This window comes from Hyla sarda, unplaced genomic scaffold (genome assembly GCF_029499605.1).
Source record: "Hyla sarda isolate aHylSar1 unplaced genomic scaffold, aHylSar1.hap1 scaffold_1484, whole genome shotgun sequence".
Classification (NCBI taxonomy): Eukaryota; Metazoa; Chordata; class Amphibia; order Anura; family Hylidae; genus Hyla; species Hyla sarda.
Window position 1 is genome coordinate 64,938 of NW_026608117.1, and position 13,473 is coordinate 78,410.

Genomic DNA, 13,473 nt, shown 5'->3' on the forward strand with positions numbered 1-13,473 from the left:
CCAGGGTGGGGAGTGCTCACTTTAGTGACGGGGATGGGGCTTGGGGGTAGAAGCCTTCCAGACCTCACGACCACTGCTCGATGTCTCATGACTCCAGTGTTGAGAACCAAGGAGAACATTCAGAGGGATATGAGCGTGCCCGACGGTGCTGTCATGGGGGCACAGTAGAGACCCCCTATAACACAAGTCTGGATTACAAATGGATACGAGTGGCGCTGTGTAATAGAGTGATACAACCTCACCATAATCCTCATCACACATCTATCACTATCCACATGTCCCATCATCACCATCTCCTGTCACCGTCCACATCTATAATCACCACCTACATCTCTGATCATCTACATCTATGATCACCATCATCCACATCTCCAATCATCATCATCCCCATCTCCAATCATCATCAACATCTCCAATCATCTACATCTGCCATCACATCCACATCTGTAATCACCACCTACATCTCTGATCATCTACATCTATGATCACCATCATCCACATCTCCAATCATCATCATCCACATCTCCAATCATCATCACATCCACATCTGTAATCACCACCTACATCTCTGATCACCATCATCCACATCTCCAATCATCATCCACATCTCCAATCATCTACATCTGCCATCACATCCACATCTGTAATCACCACCTCCATCTCTGATCATCCACATCTCCAATCATCATCACATCCACATCTGTAATCACCACCTACATCTCTGATCATCCACATCTCCAATCATCATCACATCCACATCTGTAATCACCACCTACATCTCTGATCATCCACATCTCCAATCATCTACATCTGCCATCACATCCACATCTGTAATCACCACCTACATCTCTGATCATCCACATCTCCAATCATCATCATCCACATCTCCAATCATCATCACATTCACATCTGTAATCACCACCTACATCTCTGATCACCATAATCCACATCTCCAATCATCATCACATCCACATCTGTAATCACCACCTACATCTCTGATCATCATCATCCACATCTCCAATCATCATCCACATCTCCAATCATCTACATCTGCCATCACATCCACATCTGTAATCACCACCTCCATCTCTGATCATCCACATCTCCAATCATCATCCACATCTCCAATCATCTACATCTGCCATCACATCCACATCTGTAATCACCACCTCCATCTCTGATCATCCACATCTCCAATCATCATCCACATCTCCAATCATCTACATCTGCCATCACATCCACATCTGTAATCACCACCTCCATCTCTGATCATCCACATCTCCAATCATCATCCACATGTCCAATCATCATCACATCCACATCTGTAATCACCCCCTACATCTCTGATCATCTACATCTATGATCACCATCATCTACATCTCCAATCAACATCATCCACATCTCCAATCATCATCATCCACATCTCCAATCATCATCCACATCTCCAATAATCTACATCTCCTATCACATCCACATCTGTAATGACCACCTACATCTCTGATCACCATCATCCACATCTGCGGTTATCATTGTCTACATCTCCGATCATCATCATCCACATCTCCGATCAACATCATCTACATCTCCAATCACCATCATCTACATCTCTAATCATCTTCTACATCTCCAATCATCTTCCACATTTCTGATGATCCCTCACACGAGACCTATGTGGATAGATGTGGATTCCCTGGGATGGAATAGATGAGACCAAGGTTAAGGTCTGGAGCAGACTCAGGGATGTGGACATAACTGTAGGGAGTCTCTGCACCTCCCCAGACCTCCAGGAAGTGGCGCCTTTGTGTTGGTCTTGGGTGGCTCAACCCCTCACACTGGGCCAGGGCTTCCCACAACAGTCTCTCATGGGGCCCTCTTGTCCCTCTTCTCTGATAGGAACAGCTGAAAAGTCCAAGGGATAGAGAAGTAGTGTTGTCAGAAGGACCAAGGTCGGAGCAGGGGAGGACTAACAGTTACGATCGCTGCTCACCTCCATGTGCCAGACCATGCATAGTGCATCAGAAGCAGGGACTTTTCTCAGAATGAAAGGAGTCCCTGCTCTGGGTTGCATGGCCCAGTGAGCTTAAGAGAGTAAATTGTTAAGTCCTTCCATCTTGAGTCTCCAGCTCATGGTAGGAAGATGGTGCAGGTGACCAGGAGCAGGGACTCTTCTTAGAATGATAGGAGCAGGGACTATTCCCAGAATGACAGGAGCAGGGACTCTTCCCAGAATGACACGAGCAGTGACTCTTCTCAGAATGACAGGAATGGGGACACTTCTCAGAATGACAGGAGCAGGGACTGTTCCCAGAATGACAGGAGCAGGGACTCTTCTCAGAATGATAGGAGCAGGGACTGTTCCCAGAATGACAGGAGCAGGGACTCTTCCCAGAATGACACGAGCAGTGACATTTCTCAGAATGATAGGAACGGGGACTCTTCTCAGAATGACAGGAGCAGGGACTGTTCCCAGAATGACAGGAGCAGGGACTCTTCTCAGAATGACTGGAGCAGAGACTCTTCCCAGTAAAGATTAGCAAATTTTTTGAAAAATTCAATTTGGCCGAATCGCTAATAAAACGGCAATTTCTGGCCTACATAGAGCCTCAATAGGGGTGTAGAACACTTTGCCTTGCTGTAACCCGCATAGGGAGTGTGCTGGGTTTGTGAAATAATACTGTTATTCAGAATAACATGCAGATCAGAGGCGTCGCTATTAGAATCACTGTCGCAGAGCAGCACAATTACAGAGCCTGGAGGTGGCATCAGTATGAGGAGACCATATAGTGGCTGAATGACATAGCGCTGAGGTGGCGGCAGCATGAAGAGACCATATAGTGGCTGAATGACAGTGTGGAGGTGACGGCAGCATGAAGAGACCATATAGTGGCTGAATGACACAGCGTGGCGGTGTTGGCAGCATGAGGAGACCATATAGTGGCTGAACAACACAGTGTGCAGGTGGCGGCAGCATGAGGAGACCATATAGTGGCTGAATGACACAGCGTGGAGGTGTTGGCAGCATGAGGAGACCATATAGTGCCTAAATGACACAGCGTGGAGGTGACGGCAGCATGAGGAGAACATATAGTGGCTGAATGACACAGCCTGGATGTGGCGGAAGCATGAGGAGAACATATATTGGCTGAATGACACAGCCTGGAGGTGCCGGAAGCATGAGGAGAACATATAGTGGCTGAATGACACAGCCTGGGGGTGTTGGCAGCATGAGGAGACCCTATAGTGGCTGAATGACACAGCCAGGAGTTGGCAGCAGCATGGGGAGACCATATAGTGGCTGAATGACACAGCCTGGAGGTGGCGGAAGCATGAGGAGAACATATATAGGCTGAATGGCACAGCCTGGAGTTGGCGGCAGCATGAGTAGAACATATAGTGGCTGAATGACACAGCCTGGAGATTGTGGCAGCATGAGGAGAACATATAGGAGCTGAATGACACAGTGTGGGGTTGGCAGCAGATGAGGAGACCATATAGTGGCTGAATGGCACAGCCTGGAGGTGGCGGCAGCATGAGGAGAACATATAGTGCCTGAATGACACAGCCTGGAGGTGGCAGCAGCATGAGAACATATGGTAGCATTATGAGACAGCTTGGAGCTGGCATCAAGAGGAGAACATATGGTAGCAGAATGAGACAGCCTGGAGCTGGCATCAGCACGAGGAGAACATAGTGGCAGAATGAGACAGCCTGGAGGTGGCATCAGCACGAGGAGAACATATGGTGGCAGAATGAGACAGCCTGGAGGTGGCAGCATCAGGAGTTCTGAAAGTGACCCGGTGACCCGGAGTGGTGCAGTGGGTGGCAATACCAGTACCCAGTGACGAAGGTGGGTGAAAAAAGGAGAACTTGGCATCAGATGTGTGGCATCAGGCGGGTGGCAGGATTAGAATAGTAGCAGGTTGGTATGCAGAAGAAAACGGTCTCTTTTGTAAAAGTGTTAGTGTGCACAAGTAAGTATTGAGGATATGCATTACATAAAACTTAACTTTTAATAATATGCTTAGGATAAAATATATGGACCCAATTTTTTTAAAATCAAACACAAGGAAAGGTGTGCAAAAAATACCATGTGGCACCTACACCACCAAGTATTGATGTGATCTCTAAAAGGTGGAAGGAAACAACGTATGGTCCATTGTAACCAGTGCGGGTAAAAACTTCCCCTATAAAGCCCTACTCTCGCATTATTAATTCCCTTCTTGGCAAGTGTTACTTGCCTTAAAAAGGGCGGCCCCACACAGGAAACTCTCCGTATTTCCACCTACAAAAACTGCCATTTCCCAGGGTTTTTAGGTGGAAATAGGGATTGGTTCCTGCGTGGGGCCGCCCTTTTTAAGGCAAGTAACACTTTCCTCAAAAAGGTGGAAGGGAACAACATATTGTCCATTGTAGCAGGTGGGGGCAAAAACTTCCCTTGTAAGACCCTACCCTCGCCTTATAAATTCCCATCTTTGCAAGTGTTACCCTAAAATGGGCGGCCCCACACAGGAAATTCTCTCTATTTCCACCTAAAAACCCTGGGAAATGGCAGTGTTTGTAGGGGGAAATAGGGAGATGTTCCTGTGTGGGGCTACCCTTTTTAGGGTGAGTAACACTTGCAAAGAAGGGAATTAATAGGGCAAGAGTAGGGCCTTACAGGGGAAGTTTTTACCCCCACCGGTTACAATGGACCACATGTTGTTTCCTTCCACCTTATAGAGGTGTTTGCATCACATCAATACTTGCTGCTGTAGGTGGCACATGTTTTTTTTTTGGGTACATATATTTTATCCTAAGAAAAGTTACATTTTAGCTAATGCATATCCTCAATACTTGTGGTCTGATGTGGAGGAATGTCTGTAACTGGGGAGCAGCACCTTAAATCTGTTTGGCACTATTCATATTTGTGCAGTGTCGGTGTAGCACCATGGTCAATCTACTCTGAGGCATCTGGCATTGGTGGCTGGAAATCCTGGCTGATCCATCCCTGATTCATCTTGACAAACGTCAGTCTCTCCACATTTTTCGTGGACAGACGAGTTCGCCTTGGGGTGACTATGGCCCCCGCTGCACTAAACACCCGCTCTGATGGCACACTACTGGCCGGGCAGGACAGCTTTTCCAGGGCAAACTCTGCTACGCAACGGCCACAAATCAAGTTTGGCTGCCCAGAAGTCCAGTGGATCTTAAAGGTATGTTGGCATGGGCAAATCAAGGTATGCCACCACCTGCTGGTTCAGGTCCTGCTCCATGTCTACCTGCTGCTGATGAGTAGCTTCACTATGCGGGTGAAGAAAGCTACTCATCACCGACTGTAGACTCAGGCTGCTGCTCATGGAGCAGGTACTGCTTCGGCCACCCCCCCCCTCCCCAGCAGCCATGGCAGTGGAAGGTTAGCGCAGAAGGCCCCCCGAGTCAGACCTGCGAGAGGATAGACCATGGCGCAGATAGGCATCGGCCAACTGACTACGTAGGATGTCTCTGTAGTAGGTCAGTTTGTCCTCCCTCTCAGTGAGTGTAAAAAAGCCCCCCATTTTGTGCCGGTAGCGAGGGTCCAATAAGGTGGAGAGCCAGAAAACTTCCCGTTGCCGAATGGTGACAATTCGACGGTCACTATGCAAGCAACTGAGCATGCATCATGCCACTTGTGAAAGTGACTCGGAGGGACTCCCTGCCTCCATCTCCACTGCATACTGCCACGGTGTGTCTGGGTCCTCTGTCTCGTCTTCCTCATAACCCTCTGGCTGCTCCTCTCCTGTCAGATGACTAGAAAAACCGCCCATCTCACGAAACCTAAACTGTGCTCCACTGTGCCCCTCCTCCAGTTCTGCCCCCACAGGGCTTGTGTGGCCATGAGATGTAGACGCCATGTCTCCAGTGCCCTGACCAGCCATCGTTTCAAACACGTGTTGTAGTAAATTAAGCAGTGGAATGACGTAGTTGATCCCGTAATCCAGGCGACTAATAATGTGGCTTCCTCAAAGGGCCTCAGCAAATGGCAGGTGTCACGTATGAGCTGCCACTGGTTCACATTGAAGTTACACAGGGGAGTACTCCTATCTGCTTGGATCATCAAGAAATTGGTGATGGCTTTTCTTTGTTCGTATAGTCTGTCCAACATATGGAGGGTGGAATTCCAACGTGTGGAAACGTCGCAAATCAGACTATGTTGGGGGATACTGTTCTTACGCTGCAGCTCAAGGAGGGTGTGCTTGGCAGTGTACGAGTGGCTGAAGTGCATGCACAGTTTCCTTGCCATTGTTAGGATGTCTTGCAGATGGGGGGACACTTTAGGGACCGCTTGGCAACCAGATTGAACATGTGTGCCATGCAGGGCGCATGTCTCAGGCTTTTTTGTCGCAGCACAGACAAGATATTCTTCCCATTGTCGGTCACCATGGTTCCCATTTCCAGTTTTTGTGGAGTAAGCCATGCACCAATTCCTTTACGAATTACTTTTAGCAGTTCCTCCCCTATGTGACTCTGTTTGCCAAGGCAAACCATGTGAAGAACAGCATGAAACCGCTGTGCCCTGCAAACATGGTATGTTGGAGGGGCACTGAGACTTGTCCGTGCAGTGGAGGCTGAGGACACGGTGGAGGATGAGTAGGCGGAGTCGCACACTGTCACAGGACCAACGGGCTGACAGCGTGGAGGAGGAAGCGGTGTGACTTGTCCAAGTTGCTGTTGTGGCTGTGCAGGAACCACATTCACCCAGTGAGCGGTAAAAGACATGTATTGTCCCTGACCGTAGTTACAGCTCCACACGTCGGTGCTGCCATGCACTTTGGTACACACTGACAGACTCAAGGACTGGCCCATCTTCTCTTCCACAAAATTGTGCAGGGCTGGTACAAAGAAATGACGGCTTGGGACTCTCCACCTCGGCTCGGCACAAGCCATCAATTCTCTGAAAGGTGCAGAGTCCACCACTTGAAAAGGAGCAACTTAGAAAGGAGCACATTCAACTTCTGCGACGTTGGATGAGTGGGCGCATACTGTTGTCTCTTGGACATGGCTTCTCTGATGGATTGCTGTCGGAATGACTGACTCGAAGTAGGAGGAGCAGGAGCATCTGGAGCAACAGAAGATGGGTATGACACACAGCTCCCTTCGGCTGAGGTGGTGGAGCCTTGGCTAGCTGAAAGAGGGAGCGGCGTGCCACTGGGGGATGCAGCAGGCTGGACCACCACATCGGAGCCACAGTTCTCCCAGGCCACTTTATGGTGACGCTGAATATGTTGATGCAGGGCCATAGTGCCAACATTGGGACCCTGGCCACGCTTCACCTTATGCCGACATATCTTGCATGTGGCTATGTTAACATCCTCGAGATGCTTGATGAAAAATTGCCACACCACCGAGTAGCTGATTTTCCTACCAACAGTCTGCACTAATCGACTGCTACTGCCACCGACTCCAGGAACCCCTGTTCCACTATCTCCCGGGAAGGTAGGCTGCCGCGAAGCAGGTGGTCATCCCCGGGCATGTTTGGCTCCAGACTTTCCACTTCTGCCACCACGCTGACTGCCAACCATGCTACCGCCATGCTGCCTCAGCTGCTGCCTCACAGGCAACCTGCAACTCTCTTCTCCTGATGATGATGAAGCCCCTTCGGCACCCGGCTCCCAAGTGTGATCATCATCGAGTTGTGTCATCATCATCGAGTTGTGTCTGCAGGTCACTGATGTCCTCCTCAACAGCGTCTGCTTTAGGACCCTGAACCCTGGCAACACCGCCTCCCATGTCACTCTCCTCATCACTACTTGCCCGCCTAGCATAGGAAGCGGTGGATGTCTCCTCCCCTTCTTGGCTGTCCAGTAGCTGCTGACTGTCCTCTATTAGATCGTCCTCAGTAAATAGTGGAGCTGAACCCACAGCATAAGATACTTCTCTAGGAGAGGGAACAGCATTGGACAAAGGCAATGGGAGGACAGGGACTGCTTCCAGGCAATGCCAACTGAGGGTTGTGTCTGAGGAACCCACGACTCTGGGGGTGTCAGATGTCACTTGTGATGAAGTGGATGACCGTGTTAACCAATCGATGACGGCAGATGGGTTGCTGGTGGAGACATGACCGCTGGCTGATAACGGTAGCTCAGGCCTCTCGCTGCGATTCCTGCTGCCACTCGACCCAGTCTGCTGCGACCTCTGCCTGATGAATTTAGGCCGCTGCCACTCCTCTGTGCACATCCTGGCACTTCTCTGCCTGACATACTTAGTGTGTATATGAGGGGAGGACAATGCGCTCCACTACGCTTAAAACAGTATTTGTCTACAACACCAGCAGGTGTGTACTTTTGGCTGGCCTTTCACAGTATTAAGGCCATTAAGACTTTAACAGGAACAAAATAGTACATCACTTCGATGAACGAATGTGGTATTTTTACTTTTGAAGGGAGGACAATGCACTCCACTACACTTAAAACAGTATTTGTCCACAAGACCAGCAGGTGTGTACTTTGGGCTGGCCTTTCACAGTATCTAGGCCCTTAAGATGTTAACAGGAACAAAATGGTACAACACTTAGGTGTACGTATGTGGTATGCACTTATGATGGGAGGACAATGTGCTCCAGTACGCTTAAAACAGTATTTGTCTACAACGCCAGCAGTACATACCAGTGCTGCAGCACACAGTCGCTGTGTACTACACCCAAAATTGCGCTTTCTCTCTCAATCTCACTCCCTTCCCTATCAGTGCTTCTAGGCTGGATTTGGGCTTGAGGTGAATCGCTGCTGTAAAAAACACACACTTCTGTCTGTCCCTCTCTCTCCTCAATAAAAGGCTGAAGTGACTGGCTGCAAGATGGCTGCCGATTATATAGGGTTGTGACATCACAGGGGTGGCTGGCTGCTGATAGGCTGCCGGCTGCATATGATTCATATGATGTTCCCGCCTTCCCAGGATTCCTTGCCCCATGTCCTCACATGTGGAATCCGCCATTTTAGATGCCCTGGAGCCTGGACCCCACTATATGAAGTTTCGTCAAATTTGATTCGCTCATCCCTACTTCCCAGAATGACAGGAGCAGGGACTCTTCTCAGAATGACAGGAGCAGGGACTCTTCTCAGAATGACAGGAGCAGGGACTCTTCTCAGAATGACAGGAGCAGGGACTCTCAGCCTTTCTCATGAGTCCTTGCTCCTGTACTCAATTTGCCTGAAACAAAACCACAACAATTTGGAGAGAAATCAATTGTAAAAAAATCCATCTGCTCATCTCTACTGACCATTACAGAGACAACTTGTGGAGTCTTCTCCAGCCGGGCTCTATAGACATGTGGTGTCTTCTCCAGCTGGGCTCCATAGACATCTGGTGTCTTCTCCAGCCGGGCTCTATAGACGTGTGGTGTCTTCTCCAGCTGGGCTCCATAGACATCTGGTGTCTTCTCCAGCCGGGCTCTATAGACGTGTGGTGTCTTCTCCAGCCGGGCTCCATAGACGTCTGGTGTCTTCTCCAGCCGGGCTCCATAGACATGTGGTGTCTTCTCCAGCCGGGCTCCATAGACATCTGGTGTCTTCTCCAGCCCGGGCTCTATAGACGTGTGGTGTCTTCTCCCGCTGGGCTCCATAGACATCTGGTGTCTTCTCCAGCCGGGCTCTATAGACGTGTGGTGTCTTCTCCAGCCGGGCTCCATAGACGTGTGGTGTCTTCTCCAGCCGGGCTCCATAGACATGTGGTGTCTTCTCCAGCCGGGCTCCATAGACTTGTGGTGTCTTCTCCAGCCAGGCTCCATAGATGTCTGGTGTCTTCTCCAGCCGGGCTCCATAGACATGTGGTGTCTTCTCCAGCCGGGCTCCATAGACTTGTGGTGTCTTCTCCAGCCAGGCTCCATAGACTTGTGGTGTCTTCTCCAGCCGGGCTCCATAGACTTGTGGTGTCTTCTCCAGCCGGGCTCCATAGACGTCTGCTGTCTTCTCCAACCAGGCTCCATAGACGTCTGGTGTCTTCTCCAGCCGGTCTCCATAGACGTCTGGTGACTTCTCCAGCCGGGCTCAATAGACGTCTGGTGTCTTCTCCAGCCGGGCTCAATAGACGTCTGGTGTCTTCTCCAGCTGGGCTCCATAGACGTCTGTTTTTTTTCTCCAGCTGGGCTCTATAGACGTCTGGTGTCTTCTTCAGCCGGGCTCCATAGACGTCTGGTGTCTTCTCCAGCCGGGCTCCATAGATGTCTGGTAGGTTGGAGAGGACATTCTTCTGGTGTTGTGGCTTCTCTTGAGTCACTGGTCGATCCTATAGGTTATGACCAATGTCTCTATAGTTGTTCCTCCACCGCCGTTGATGTTCTTCCACTAAGAGGTTGGGTCTCTCCACCTGCAGGCACACATCACAGGAAACTGGTGCTGATAGCCGAAGGGGTATTTGGAAGGGGGCATAACGGGAAAGGGCGCAGGCCCACGGGGGAGGAGCTGTAAGAACGAAAATGAACATCAGACAACTGGGGAGGAGCTGTAGGAAAACAATAGAACGGCATACCGGCCCACGGAGGAGGAGCTGTAGGAACAGGACACCGGCCCATGGAGAGGGCTGTAAGAACGGAACGGAACATCAGCCAACGGGGGAGGAGCTATGGGAAAAGAATAGAACGGGACACCAGCCCACGGAGAAGGAGCTGTAGGAACAGGACACCGGCCCATGGAGAGGAGCTGTGGGAAAAGAATGGAACGGGGCACCGGCTCATGGAGGAGGAGCTGTAGAAACGGAACAGGACACCGGCCCTGGGGTAGGAGCTGTGGGGTAGAACAGGAAAGGACACAGGCCTATAGGGGAAGAGCTGTGGGAACAAAACAGAACAGGACACCAGCCCACGGGGGAGGAGCCTTGGTGATAGCAAAGTAGGGAGAAATCTACAGTTATAGGCCAACCAGGACCAGAAGCCAGAGCATCATCTCATCATACATCACATTATATATCTCATCATACATCACATTATATACCTCATCATACATCACATTATATATCTCATCATACATCACATTATATATCTCATCATACCTCACATTATATACCTCATCATACATCACATTATATATCTCATCATACATCACATTATATATCTCATCATACATCACATTATATATCTAATCATACATCACATTATATATCTCATCATACATCACATTATATATCTCATCATACATCACATTATATATCTCATCATACATCACATTATATATCTCATCATACATCACATTATATATCTCATCATACCTCACATTATATATCTCATCATACATCACATTATATATCTCATCATACATCACATTATATATCTCATCATACATCACATTATATATATCATCATACATCACATTATATATAATCATACATCACATTATATATCTCATCATACATCACATTATATATCTCATCATACATCACATTAAATACCTCATCATACATCACATTATATATCTCATCATACATCACATTATATATCTCACACATCACATTATATATCTCATCATACATCACATTATATATCTCATCATACATCACATTATATATCTCATCATACATCACATTATATATATATATCATCATACATCACATTATATCTCATCATACATCACATTATATATCTCATCATACATCACATTATATATCTCATCATACATCACATAATATATCTCATCATACATCACATGATATATCTCATCATACATCACATGATATATCTCATCATACATCACATTATATATCATCATACATCACATTATATCTCATCATACATAACATAATATATCTCATCATACATCACATTATAAATCTCATCATACATCACATTATATCTCATCATACATCACATTATATCTCATCATACATCACATTATATCTCATCATACATCACATTATATCTCATCATACATCACATTATATATCTCATCATACATCACATTATATCTCATCATACATCACATTATATATCTCATCATACATCACATTATATATCTCATCATACATCACATTATATATCTCATCATACATCACATTATATATCTCACGCATCACATAATATATCTCATCATACATCACATTAAATATCTCATCATACATCACATTATATATCTCATCATACATCACATTAAATATCTCCTCACACATCACATTATATATCTCATCATACATCACATTATATATCTCATCATACATCACATAATATATCTCACACATTACATTATATATCTCATCATACATCACATTATATATCATACATCACATTATATATCTCACACATCACATTATATATCTCATCATACATCACATAATATATCTCATCATACATCACATTATATATCTCATCATACATCACATTATATATCTCCTCATACATCACATTATATATCTCATCATACATCACATAATATATCTCATCATACATCACATTATATATCTCATCATACATCACATTATATATCTCATCATACATCACATTATATATCATCATACATCACATTATATATCTCACACATCACATTATATATCTCATCATACATCACATTATATATCTCATCATACATCACATTATATATCTCATCATACATCACATAATATATCTCATCATACATCACATTATATATCTCATCATACATCACATTATATATCTCATCATACATCACATTATATATCATCATACATCACATTATATATCTCACACATCACATTATATATCTCATCATACATCACATTATATATCTCATCATACATCACATTAAATATCTCATCATACATAACATTATATCTCATCATACATCACATAATATATCTCATCATACATCACATTATATATCATCATACATCACATTATATATCATCATACATCACATTATATCTCATCATACATCTTATATATCTCATCATACATCACATTATATATCTCATCATACATCACATTATATATCTCATCATACATCACATTATATATCATCATACATCACATTATATCTCATCATACATCACATTATATATCATCATACATCACATTATATGTCATCATACATCTTATATATCTCATCATACATCACATTATATATCTCATCATACATCACATTATTTATCTCATCATACATCACATTATATGTCATCATACATCACATTATATATCTCATCATACATCACATTATATATCTCATCATACATCACATTATATCTCATCATACATCACATAATATATCTCATCATACATCACATAATATATCTCATCATACATCACATTATATCTCATCATACATCACATTATATATCTCATCATACATCACATTAAATATCTCATCATACATCACATTATATATCTCATCATACATCACATTATATATCTCATCATACATCACATTATATATCATCATACATCACATTATATATCTCATCATACATCACATTATATATCATCATACATCACATTATAAATCACATCATACATCACATTATTTATCTCATCATACATCACATTATTTATCTCATCATACATCA